This window comes from Acomys minous (genome assembly GCF_964271855.1).
Source record: "Acomys minous genome assembly, chromosome: 14".
Taxonomy (NCBI): Eukaryota; Metazoa; Chordata; class Mammalia; order Rodentia; family Muridae; genus Acomys; species Acomys minous.
This window is the reverse complement of record NC_140496.1, coordinates 103,521,448-103,532,941: the sequence shown is the minus strand read 5'-3', so window position 1 is coordinate 103,532,941 and position 11,494 is coordinate 103,521,448. Positions and strand designations below refer to the sequence as shown.

Below are 11,494 nucleotides of genomic sequence, written 5' to 3'. Positions count from 1 at the left end.
ACAAAAAGTAATGCCAAGAGGATAGAAAACTCTGAGTTCTGCTTCAAGTGTCTTTAAATCTTCCCTCACAGCAGTGTTATAGAAGAGTAAAAATATACAGGACTAGATTAAAAATCCATAATTTTTAACTTTGTAGATATTAGGACTGGGAAAGTCCTGTAATTTTTTTTTACACAGATTCTCCAAATCCAAAATGGTAGAATCACAAAGAAATGATTTTTCCCACAGCTTAACAGCCTGTCATTGCTCTCCAAGAAAGTAGATCTGTACAGTACTACGTAATTCCTTTATGTAATTCACCAGCATTCAACAGAAATTTGCTTTAAAAGCTTGCAAATGACAAAAGATGCCAGTTCAATTAAGAGTCTTGGGAACTTATTTGTGGTGAATTGGTTTACATAAAAATGTTATTTTGTGATTTTATCCATCTTAAGCTCTGAGCTTTAATTTTTCTCATATCTGCAATGGAGTAAAGTTATAACCAAATATGACCACCCAGTGCAAGGTTTAAAAACACCAGTTTCATTGGTGTAACTGCGTCTCACTCTACTGTCATCACAGGCATTTAAAACTGGCCATATCCACTGAATACAGAATACAGAGACTGAGTCTCAGGACGGTAGGGGCTAGGATGGAGCAGCAAGAATAGAGATGTGTTTCATCGCCAGGTTCAGTTCCAAGCCACCTGTAGGGTCTGGGCAGGTTTATTTTGCTAGATTGTAGCCTGTGCACAGTGTGTTTGGCCTTCATGTGTAGAAGTCAGCCACTTTGTGTTATCTAACTTAGACCTATCTCTTCACCCCACTGTCTCTCAGCTATCTTGTAGGGTAGAGCAGGACATTCATATTTAATCAAAAACTCCCCAAATAACAAGAGCCAAATTATTGTGTGTTACACTTTCTCAACAACTCTTAGAATATATAATTTAATTTAAAAATTGAAAAAAAGGAAAAAATAGGTTTTTCCATATAATTGTAAGGATTTACCCAAGCAACAAATAGTTCCTGAGCATGTGTGTCACAGAGAGTAGCACCAACCTGGCAGCGAGCAGATATGAAGCATGCTGCAGAAAGAGAAACCTCAGCTGTGTTCTAGGCTCTCTCTAACTAAATACAAACTGCAACATCTACAGATGATCACAGATATGTAATGACATGAAATTTTAAGTAGCCCTTGACCATTCATAATAAAACTTGGGTGCAAATTCCTCAAATTGTTACCAGCAAACACTCTTGTCCAAAGTATTAGTTATGTTGATAAAATAAAGTTTTTTTCCACACCACAATATTGTCAAGGATAGTCTTCAGTATGGCGGGAAGTTTACCTTCTTTAATTTATTTATTTTATTTGTTTGTCTAGTCAGTGTTTACATACGTGTGTGTGTGTGTGTGTGTGTGTGTGTGTGTGTGTGCGCGCGCACAGTCTTAAAACTGTGCAGAATACCCAGGGTATTTTTCATCCTGATTTTCAATACAATAATGTACAGCGTGGAAGCACTGGTTGAAAAGATGCCAAAGACCACTGCTGGTCACGACATGAAGGCGTTTGGCATTCCTTAAGTAATGGGTGATAGGGGAAATCAGTCACTAGTTGATCGTAACTTGGCAGAAAATTGCTAAGTATACAAAACTATATAGGCACAGAGTGGAGAAAAAAGCTTATTAATGAAATGTCACAAAATACCACAGTTCATTAATCCCAACTTGCTAGGGTCTACTCAATTAAATAAATGGTTTCTTTCTTATACACACTCTTAAGTTTGCTAAAAATAATAAATAATTGTTGAAACATTAATTTCAGTAAGTCTACGGATGCCTTACTTGATTCCCCTATGCAGAATATCTGTATTCAACTAAATTAATTATTATGAGCAGCTTTGAGCTTTATTTTAATTCTTGGATTTACTGAACTCAAGAATCTATTTGGCAGCCTGTTTATGTGTTATGTATGTTGTAATTAAAACTGTAAATGTATTCATAAGCACATTTATAAAAATTACGATGGCATGTGTTTAGAATCTTTGATTTTGTTAACCTTAAATTTGGAAGGAGAAGAAAGAAACTTTTCAAAGGACCACTTTGTGTATTGCTTCCCTTGCCCCTCTGTTCTCCTGTGGTTTGAGGAGTTTCTGGATTGGTAGCTTAGGAGTTCCATTATTTCACAAACTCGCCGCGCACAGAAATTTTGTCATCTCTTAAGTATAGATGTCCTTTTCTTTGGTGAACTTGTGATTCTGATGTTGAAACCGAAGTTGAATGAAACAACACAGTCTGTGAGATACTAACATCTGGTTGTAGTGACACACCATCTCAAACTCTCAGTTTTGCTAGTTCTTAGAATGATTTTCACCTGAGTGTAATCCAGAGGAAGTGTTCTATGGCTCCCTTTCTTTCTGTCTCTCTAATATTCTTTTCTTCTAAATCACCTAAAATGGAATTTTAAAAACACAATAATTATTCTTCAATAAATATCTCTACCTATAAAAATTTTAAAAGCATTAATTTGGAAAAATATTCTAATATCAATCTACTGATATTATTTTCACTTTAACATATTACAAAATTAAAATATGCCACCGATAATATTTCCCTTAAGGGGCTCTTTCTATCCACTTTCCATAATTAATTTCTCACATTTGCCTCTAAGGACCATATTGCTTACAAGGATTATAACTGTAAGCATTGTGCTTGTAAATACAATATTTAAAAGACTTAAGCCATGTCTCTGTAATTTAAGTATGCTTATATATGCATATTAAAAGCACAGTTTGGTAGTTGCTCATTTAACTAAGTCATTTTTATTTCAATCATAGTGAAATCATGTATTCAGAATCTGAGACTTCAATTTTCTACATTCAATTTCAGAAACAAAGGCCCTCTTTTCTCTGGACTTAAGAGGAAAGCTTAAGTTTAGAGTTGATTGTACAGTCAGCAAAGCTAGCCTCTCCTTCCTGCTTAAAGGACTGATCTAGTTAAATATCATGTGGGCATTTTGGCTAAATGAAACATTTTCCTGGGCATAAGCCTTGAACCTGCAAGTTTGCAAAAGCAAGCTGTCTGAGGTGATGGCACTGCAGTGTGTCCATCACTAGACCCTCTGTTGGACTATGTTCACATAAAATCCATTCTGAGAACTGAGTCATTCAGCTAATTTGAGCACTTTAGGACAAACCTCTGACCTTCTGCTTTGTCTTGTGGGGTGAAGAATACAACTGAATCTGTAGAAAATAAGGAATTACTAGTTCAAAAATTACACAAACACATGGTCTGGAAAAAATGTGAGATTTACCAAGAAATCCCATAAGAGAAGCAAGAATCCTTCAATCAAAAGTTTGTTGTACAGAAAGATGCCTACTGAAGGTCACAGGAGGCAGTGTTGGGTGTAAATAGAGCCTTTGTTCCTGTGTTCTGCTCACAGCCTGCAAGCTAGAACTACACCCGACCTAGAGTGTACGTGCATAGCAAAGAGTAAAAAAGACTGGGGCCCACAGAGATCCCAGATGTGTGAAGAAAGTTGCTTCAAATTAACATGTGTTTTCATGTGCAGCCTTCAGCAACAAGCCTGGTCTACAGAGCAAGTTCCAGGACAGCCAGGATTACACAGAAAAACCCTGCATCAAAAATTAAAAATGGGGAGAGGTTGTACAAAATTAACAATCCAATACTCAGCTTCAAAACAGGAAAATTTCCATGGGACTACAGTAAAAAAGTAGAAAGCTGTGGGCTCTCAGGGTGTCTTGTTATCTAAAGACATGGCTGCTAAGGACGCAACACAAGCACCTGAACACACACACACACACACACACACACACACACACACACACACACACACCTGAACACACACACCTGAACACACACACCTGAACACACACACCTGAACACACACACATACAGACACACACACACACTAAATGAAATGCAATAAAAATTGTTTATTTTACTAGGGTTTAGTCCAGTAGTGGTGCCTTCAGCTGGCATGTGCAAAGCCTGATTTTTAATCTAGAGAGAGAGAGGGAGGGAGGGAGAGACAGAGACAGAGACAGAGAGAGGGGGGAGGGAAAGAGAGACAGAGAGACAGAGAGACAGAGACAGACAGAGACAGAGAGACAGAGACAGAGACAGAGATGTGGGGAGGAGGGATAGGAAGAAGGATGGAGAAAGGAAAGAGGGAGGGAGAAGCAAGTGTATTCTCAAAGCATCAGATTTTTGCCAGGCATGGTGGAGTGCACCTTTAGTTCCAGCACTCTAGAGGTAGAGGCAATTGTGAGAGTTCCAGGCCAGCCTTGTCTCACAGTGGGGTTCAGGACAACCAGAGATATACAGAAAACCTTGTCCTTAAAAAAAAAAAAAGGAGTTTTTGTTCTATTTTGAATTAAGTAAAGATGAGCTAAGTATTGAGATGAAATATGTAGATGGTTTTTATTCTTTCCAAATACAGAACCATTTTTTGAAGCTCAACGGTGTGTGATTTATCTTTAGTTTACCAAGAAATGCTTTAGTGTGCAAAAGGAGAAATCAATTTTTATGAGTTTTAATAAATGATTTTTTTTCAAGCTAAGAGCTTTGGAGTCAGAGTCCTGATACATCTGTGGGGTGCACTTATCACAAATACAGACTCCAACCTCTGAGTTTTTTCTTCAGTACCAAGAATATTAAAATAATGGAATTTAGCATTGTTTTCATAATGCATTGGCTTTTGGTAGCTGCTCAGTAAATGCTGCTGTGTTAAAAAAAGAAAGGGTTTAGTAATTAATGCTGGAATCCTTGATGGTAACAAGGTGTGGTGTGTGTGTGTGTGTGTGTGTGTGTGTGTGTGTGCATACTGAGACAAGAGGACAATGTTATGTGCCATTCCTCAGGCACCATCCACCTTTGTATTTGATGCAGGGTCCTTCAGTGACCTGTGACTCATCAAGTAGGCTAGGCTGGTTTGTCAAGAAGTCTCAGGGATGTGGCTCTCTCTGTCTCCCTCCTCACACCATCCTCCACAAGCCAAGCTGGGATTACAAGAGCTTGCTACCCCTACTTGTTTTTTTTCCATGTAGGTTCTGAGGGTTTGAACCCAGCATCCTCTGTTTGTATGGCAAGCACTTTGCCAACTGAGCTATCTCCCCAGCCCTGGGAACAAAGGTTAAATTTATCATGTATCTATTTCCCACATGTTCACTAGTTTAAATATTGTGAACAAATAGAGAGGCAGGGGTATGTTACTCTCATGTAATAAAACCAATTCTATATCGAAGGCAGGGTCGCATTGATCCTATATGGCAAGACAGCTCCTCAGGCCTCTTTGCACCATGGCATATTTGATTCATGCACTTTTCTTGCCTACAGTAGTACGGTGACTGCTCAGCAGCAGCAGCAGCAGCTAAAGAGCATGCAAGTCGAGTGAATGCAGTCAATCAGCTTCTTTGGAGGGATGAGGACATGGAAAATCCTCCGTTTCCAAGAAGCTGTGAGATCATGTCTGAATTAAGTCCCAATCCTAAATAAACCCAGCCTCACACTGGGTTTCACGTGTAGAATTTCATGTCCAATCCCTGTAATGAGGTGATAAGGCCGTGTGACAGTCAGTCGGTAGCAGGCAACGGCAATTAACAGGATTGCACTAACCTGGAGATACGCCAAGCTGGCAGAAAGGGATTAGGAAGTAAATGAAGTGAGGAACCATGAACCAGCAAATAGGGCTTAATGGACAGTACAAGGCAGTGAGGCAAAGAGGGGCCAATTTGCTCGCATTGATTTTCACTGCCCACTGAGCTGCATTTCTCTTCTGCTTCTAATGCATTTATCTTGGCCTAGGCAAGCTCCCTGGCTGTCATCCTAAGGACAATTCCATTGACTGCCCCGAATCCAGGAATGGCTGGAGTCCACCAAAGTAGAACCTGGCCCACAGGAATCTCTTTTGAGCATCTTGACATGGTGTTTCTGTGACCTTGAGAGCTATAGATCCTCCAGTGAGGTCATACTGGATACACACAAGATTGCTTTGGGTGAGTAGATTTTTTTGTAAGAGTAATGAATTATTTATCGTAGAGGTTCCTTCAATGTGCATATTTCTCCTTATTTACAGAGAACTCACAAAAATAAATGAGAGTACTCTCACCCATCAATTCCCCCATGTTCTGAATCATCTCTGCTGCACAAGACAAGTGATTTCTGCTGCCCAAGATCACTTAACCTTGGTGCCATGTACTGGTCACTAATTGTAAGATGACAGGCATGCTACTTTTCAGTGTAATAAACAGAAAAGTTACAGTGCCATGAAAACTGTGCCTCTAAGAGTGCTTTCTTGTTATCATCTCCTACTTTCTTCTCTGTCTTTTTCTTTCCATAGCATATCCTGGCCTCTGTCTGTCAGTCTGTCATCTGTTTATTTTGTGATCTCTATTTTCCACCAAATTATCTGTTTCTTCTTTTCCTTGTTTCTTTTTTCTTTGTTTGCCTCTGCAAAGCAAGTAAACTTATCACTCTACCAGGACACAAGTTAGAAAACTTCATTGTCCCCTGGAGTCTGCATGGATGCTGCTTCACGGCCTTTCTTCTTTGGCCACTATTTGAATATAGTCCTAGGATGAAGTGGCTTCTGGGATTTTGAAATGTCATCATTTGCTTACTGAAAAGAAAGAAAGAAAGAAAGAAAGAAAGAAAGAAAGAAAGAAAGAAAGAAAGAAAGAAAGAGAAATAACCTACCCAACTTCAAGTGCTACTGGATCTGTTATCATGAACTGAGTCAAGATCTTTGTCTATAAAATAAATTTGGATAGGAAAGAAAATAGTTGCCTATCCATATCAAAAAGCTGTTCTTAAGAATTATACAAAATTACACAGGGAATTTCAGCTCATATTTACCTCAGATAAACAAATTCATACAAGAGAAGAGCAGGGATAGCAGGAAAGTCTGCTGTTTGGACATACGGTGGGATGCCGTCGGGCCTTCTTGTTTTAAGCTGTGGCCAAGGTACACAGTGTTGCCCTCTGTGATGGGTACAGAAGTGATGCTTGCTTTGGTGGAGTCCCTGCTGATGACTTCTCTTTTCAACCTACTGTTTGCTTTCCAGTAGACCGTTTTCACCTTTCCACAAGCAGTAATATATTCCTTAAACTCATATTACTGCCCAGCTTCTTTGGTGCGTTCTTAGGGTTGCTGCTACAGAAGCCAGAAGGAGAAAAATGAGGGCATTTCAAAATCCAGAAAATGTTAGCTGCAGCTGCTTCAGCAGGAGGAACAAAGGTCATCTTCTAAGCTATACATGACATAACATGTTGATGGGTGTTTCCTTATGAGTTCTGAGACAGCATGTATACCTATCGCACAAGCCACTTAACGTGAAACCTCCAGCAGTACAGAGGCAAAGATCCCAGGACGGAATCTCTCTAGCATACAGGTGTCCTGCTTGAGGTGCCTAGAAACAGGCAAACTTCCAAACATAGGATAGATTTGAGAGGAGGGGAGGGAGGGAGAGAAGGAGGGAGGAGAGAGTGAGAGAGAGAGAGAGAGACAGAGGCAGAGGCAGAGACAGAAACAGAAACAGAGACTGACAGACAGACAGAGAGACAGACAGACAGACAGACAGACAGAGACAGAGAGACAGACAGACAGACAGACAGACAGAGACAGACAGACAGAGAGAGAGAGACACAGAGACAGAGACACAGAGACACAGAGACAGAGAGACAGAGACAGAGGGTGTAAGGGACAGGAGGAGGGGGAGAAGAAGTGAGAGAAGAACAAAAGACACACAGAAAGAAAAGAAGGAAATAATTTAATGAAGCCAAATGAACTTAGCCAAATAGAGACCTATGGATGCTTTCTCTCTCTTTTGGATTATCTTGATATTCTTTGAAAGATTTCCCCTCTATCTCCTTTCCATTCTGTAAAATTTTCTTCATAAAATTTTAAAAAAGAACACATTTTGTTTTTCCATATCACTCCTTTTCTTACAAATTGTCAATGGTGTCTTGTTGCCAAAACAAAGCTCAAATGCTTTAGTGACATTTAAAGTTCCCTGCCATCTGGCCTCATTTCACTGCTGGCTGCTGCCTGGTTCTTGGTATAACATCTGAAGATAAATCCTGGTTGATGTGACCTAATCACTGTCTCCCTTTTGCCCTACTAACACAGAATTCGGCAAAGCAACACAACTTTTCTCCATATTAATTCTCTTCCTCCTTGCTTGAAATGAGTGCAACATATGCATGCATACACACACACACACACACACACACACACACACACACACACACCTTGAATGTGACTTTATTTTTCTTTGTCCCTTCCCCAAAATTCTGTGAAGAATATATCCACATCTGCACACCTCTGAGAGGCAGTAGGGCCTGCTCACAAGTGCAGTTCTGGAATGAAAAAACCTTAAGTTAAAAATGAGAAAGACCAAGTTTTCATACCAGCCTTAATAAAAAGAACACACCGTTGAAGAAGAGTCCTAATTCATTTCCTCATTATTAAAGTGGGATTCATACTTACTTCCCATACCAAAATGTTAAAATAACATAGGGGTGATTAAGAATGTATTTTGAACACAATAAAATACTTTTGAATATTACTTATAAAGATTTTCTCCACGAGAGCTAGCATTTGCTATGAACTTCCAGTGCACTGGATGCTGCTCCACATCATACAAATATTGTATTATTTATAATCTGTAGATAAGTAATAGAGCAGAAATTACTTTTCCAAACTTTAAAAATATGGATGAGAAGAATGGTTTTGCAAACCAAGGTAACCCTAGGCTTGGTTTATGACCCACATTCCATTGCTTCTATGCTGTGATGGAATCAATCGTTAACATGTCTTCCTCATAGACTTACAGAACCATTTCTTGTAACCTCTGTGTCTCCTCTCTGACGCCCCCACTGCCTACACATGGCTCAATCTCCAATCTCTTTCATGTCTGTTCAAACAGTACACCAGTGAGGTGCTGTGACCAGTGTGTCTGAAACTGCAAACCTTCAGCCATTCCTACTAACCCCATCCACCTTACTTCCTCCATGCTCCTCGATCTTTGGCATAGATAAAGGCAATAAAAACAAACACTGCTGGGTTGGGGATTTGGCCCATTTGGCTAAGTTTTTGCCATGTTCACTGTAATGATTTTTTCCCATCACAAACCAGGTATGTCCAATGTCAGTCACAGAACAAACTACAAAGTGTGCTTATAAGCTAGAAGTCACGTTGGATCAGAACCCCCGTGGGCATTGCCTCCAGATATGCTGTCAATCATTATCACTTCCCAGTCCAGAGGCAAACTGGCAAAGTTAGAGCCAGTACTGGTAGGAAACTACCTGTGCTGGCTGCTGTGCTCATCGCTCACCTCATCCAAGCCTCACATCCCTCTTCAGTGAAATGGAGATGACTGAGTAACTATCGTCAGAGTTGTTATAGAAAGAAATGGAATTAGCCGCACAAAACACTGTGTACCATTTGGCCCAAACTCGGATTTAGTTTAGGGTTATTGTCATTGTATTAATTTCGACTCCCAGCTGCCCTTTCTCTCCAACAGAGACTCATGGGCGTTTTCTCTCTGGATACCAGGTATATCTTTCTCTAACTCATCAAATTCGTTAATTTCTACTAGCCTTTGGTGCTCATCAAGATGCTGCTCTCAGACACAGTGATTACCCTCAGAAGCTCAATTGCAGGATATATGTATGTGAGTTCTAACCTTTAACATACACCACTAGTTTTGTTGAAATCTGCCTGTACCCTGGGTTTAGGCAAATCTTAAAGGCCAAAATCACAAATTTTATTTTGTATCACCAGTGCCTAGCACTTAGTTAGCATTCAATTGAAATTTATTAATTGAGTTTTTAATTATGTTTATTTTTAGTGAGTTCAACACAAAAATAGAGATATTTAAAACTTAACTGGTTCAATATTAAATGATTATGAGGATTTTTTAAATATAAAAGTATAGGTTTTCTTTTTCACTGGAAAGAAACACTGTTTTGGACATGAGAGGATATGTAATGTGTTTGCCACATAAGCATGTAGACCTGAGTTTGGTCAAAAGTACCTACACAAAATTCAGCACAACAGGTGCAAAACTGTTCCCAGCACTAAGGAGGTAGAGATGGGACTGATCCTTTGAGCTTGTCGGTCGTGCAGTCTAGCTGGCTATGTATGCTCAGGGTCCAATGAGAAGCCCTGGCTCTCCACTCTAAGGTGGAGAGTGATAGTGGAAATCACCTGACATTGACATCTGTCTACCACATGCATGTGCACACACATACAAATGTATCTACTTATGTATGCACATGACCACACACCCCAAAATAAGGGAACATTTATGCCCAGTGATATTTCCTTCCTTGTAAAGCAGATTGACTTGCCCTAGTTTGATTTCTGTGCTGTGATAAAACACTTTGACCAAAACAAACTTGGGGAGGAAAGGGTTGATTTGACTTACACATCATGATCACAGTTCATCGCTGAGCAAAGTCAGGGCAGGAAGCCAAGCAGGGACAGAAACAGAAACTGTAAAGGAAAGATGCATGTTAGCTTGCTCCCAGGCTCATATTCAGCTGACGTCTGTTTTGTTTGTATTTTGAGACAAGATTCCTCTGTGTAAGCTTGGCTATCCTGGAATTCAGTCTGTAGACCAGAATGGCTTTGAATTCACAGAAGACTGCTTGCTTCTACCTTCCAAGTGCTGGGACTAAAGCAGTTAGCCACCACTGCCTGCTTTCTTACATAGTCTAAGATACCTGCCTAGAAATGACACTGTCTGTTGTGGGTTGGACCTCCTACATCAATCAAGAAAAATCCTTGACAGACATGACCACAGGCTAGTGGCAATTCTTCAGCTGGTGTTCCCAGTTATAAGAGTGGGTTGACAGGTTGATAGATGAAGCTAACTGGCGAACCCACTTCACCCAGATTCCTGGACTCTAAGCATTGGTTCCTTCTTATGTTTTACTTTTTAATCAGGTTGAAGAGTTTGGAATGAAATGGTTCTGCCAGGCTAAGCCTCTTGTCTTTTTATTTTTTTCAAATGTGGAACTACCCAAAGAATATGTGTTCTTTTAAAACATTTTTGCTAGCATGTATCAAATCTATAGAATAATAAGGTCTCACTTGATTATAAATCACAGACATATGAGAGTATTATTGTGATGGTCAAATAGTGCCCTGTGGTAGAAGACTTTGTCTTCAATATCAAGATGCTGATTTCTCTTCAGAAATAATTCATACCAACAGCTAAGAGTGGTATCAAATAATAAATTGGATAGTTTGATTACCATTTTTCTATCCCTTTGGTCTTATTTTGCAAATGGCTTAGAATTCAAGTGTGGAAAAACGAGGCTTTTCACAGGACCTTCAAAACTATAGGAATCAGACTGGAGAGACAGCTTAGTCATCAAAGGCTCATAACCAAAACTATAGTCATCTTATCTAACTTTATTGCGTTTATGCTACAGTATGAATTAAAATGCATTGCATGGAGTTTGTGTATCTCAGTCAATGTTGGGTGCAT

The 11,494-nt window shown here is 39.6% G+C and overlaps 1 long non-coding RNA gene across 3 annotated transcripts in view; it reads right to left on the bottom strand.

Annotated features, from left to right (window-relative positions):
- Positions 1–1,502: 1,502 nt before the first annotated feature.
- Positions 1,503–11,494, bottom strand: part of LOC311583024 — a 39,924-nt gene continuing 29,932 nt past the window's right edge. For all 3 annotated transcript variants that reach the window (XR_014774352.1, XR_014774353.1, XR_014774354.1), the window contains 2 exons: positions 10,427–10,494; positions 1,503–2,425 (listed from right to left, as the gene is read on the bottom strand). This is a non-coding gene — a long non-coding RNA (uncharacterized lncRNA). The remainder of the gene's footprint in view (positions 2,426–10,426; positions 10,495–11,494) is intronic.